This window comes from Glycine soja, chromosome 9 (assembly GCF_004193775.1).
Source record: "Glycine soja cultivar W05 chromosome 9, ASM419377v2, whole genome shotgun sequence".
Classification (NCBI taxonomy): domain Eukaryota; kingdom Viridiplantae; phylum Streptophyta; class Magnoliopsida; order Fabales; family Fabaceae; genus Glycine; species Glycine soja.
Genome location: NC_041010.1, coordinates 32458219 through 32460276, shown reverse-complemented (window position 1 = coordinate 32460276; position 2058 = coordinate 32458219). Strand labels below are relative to the sequence as shown.

The following is a 2058-nucleotide window of genomic DNA, read 5'->3' as shown; positions in this document are numbered from 1 at the left end:
ATTTTGATACTTTATATTCAGCACAACTAACTTATAATATTTGTCTTAGTTTTTTTAAGAGAAATGATGTGAATGATGATATCAACGAATAACTCAATTCATATGTGACTTTTCAAGGCTATTAATGTTTTAGGTTCCTATGTAGTTTAAGTTTTAGTTTTAAACATATGTTGGTAACATTTCATATAAAGATTGTTAATTAAACTTACTAATTGGTTAACCATCATTTTTGAGATTGACATATACAAAATTGATCATGGAAATTGTGCACAATATAGCATATTCATAAATTAAGGCTAGCTTAATTATGTGCAACAATTTGACCCATGTGATTGCTGAAGAAGCAAGATAGGAACTTGTTTTTGAGAGCATGAAATCCATTAACAAAAAAAATGCATCTAGAAACAAGCTTTTCCAATATGTTGGCCTATGGATATCTAAAAAGATTAAGGTTGGATTGTTATTCATTCTATTTGCATTCTTTTCATTTCTGTGACTACATTATCCTCTTGATTTCTTGATTGAATGTGATCTCAAACTTGTTTATTTCCTTACAACCATGCTTACTTATGCTATGCCATGATCATTGGTTGATTTGTCTACACTACTAAAATAGTTGATATTTATGACGCACACTCAACGACGGTTGTCCCAAAACCATCGTTGTTGAGCGTGCGGTAATATTTTTGTAAATATCACTAACATTTCAAAGTCGATTTTTGCAAAACCATTTTTGAATTTGAGAAATTTTAAAAATTAAACATGGCTGCGCGTTCCTCCTCACCAAAGTCGTCCTTGAGTGCTCCTGACACAAAATGTGAATGGCATGTGGGGCCACAAACACAATGACATGTGCATTCTTCAACAACATGTATCCTTCTTCGACCTTGACAATAATGGTGTCGTCTACCTATTGGACACATATATGGGTACTCTACTCTCAATCTTGTTTATTGTTTCTATGCTTATCCTCATGATTTTAATACACTTCACCCAATTTTCTTTTAAATACATTCTATTGTTAATTTGATCAACAATTTTGAAGTATTTGTTTAAATATGAAGGAGACACCTTTTTCTTGTTGTTTTGATGATTTTGTAGGATTTCGTGCACTCAGTTTCAGTGTTATTCTTTCCTTCATTTTTTCAATTGGTATTCATGTAAATATCAGTTATCCTACTCTTCCTGTGAGTCACTCTTCACATGAAACTAACTTTAGTGTATTTGATTTACCTTACATTACTACTTCCACTTACTTGTTACATGTTCTGGTTTCTCACATAGACATGGCTACCTTCACCTTTTTTCCCAATTTACATAAAAAACATACATAGGGCAAAGCATGGAAGTGACACTGGTACCTATGACACAGAGGGAAGGTAAGTAAAATTAATAAGAATGACATGTTGATGCCTATTTTTGGTGAGTGCTAACATCAAGTATTGTAGGTTCATGCCAACAAATTTGGAATTCATGTTCAGCAAGTATGCACGTGAGGTGCCTGATAAATTGACTTTGAAGGAGCTGTGGCACATGACTGAAGGAAACATGGTTGCATATGACTTCTTTGGCTGGTCCTCTATCTTTCTCATTCAACTTTTTGCATCACGCATACAGTTTATGGGTGATTTTTTTGTTAACAAACTACAAGGTTGCCAGTAAGTTTGAGTGGGGTGTTTTGTATGTCCTAGCAAGAGATGAACAAGGGTATCTATCAAAATAAGTTTTGAGGCGTTGCTTTGATGGGAGCTTATTTGATTATTGAAGCTTTGGAGGATATTCGCAACCTTATTCAAAATGGCCTTGAGATATTTCGTGTGTCCCGTAATAAGCTTTATGCTCAAGTGCTATTGCATTTTGTCTTGGATTAGATGCATATTTTTCTTGTTCTCTTTATGTCTTTGTTTACTCTTAAATGGTTGTGCCATTTTTTGTTTATTAGGTTAGATGGGGAAGTCAGACTACTCAACAAATATGATACACTGGTTAGCACATGGTTTACTAGGTGAGTTTTGTATTAGTATTGTTGCTGCTTTAGCCTTAATTGGTTTAAAGTTA

At 33.6% G+C, this 2058-nt stretch overlaps 1 pseudogene; it reads left to right on the top strand.

Annotated features, from left to right (window-relative positions):
- The first annotated feature begins 762 nt into the window (after positions 1-762).
- Positions 763-1730, top strand: LOC114368366 (annotated as a pseudogene).
- The last annotated feature ends 328 nt before the right edge of the window (positions 1731-2058 follow it).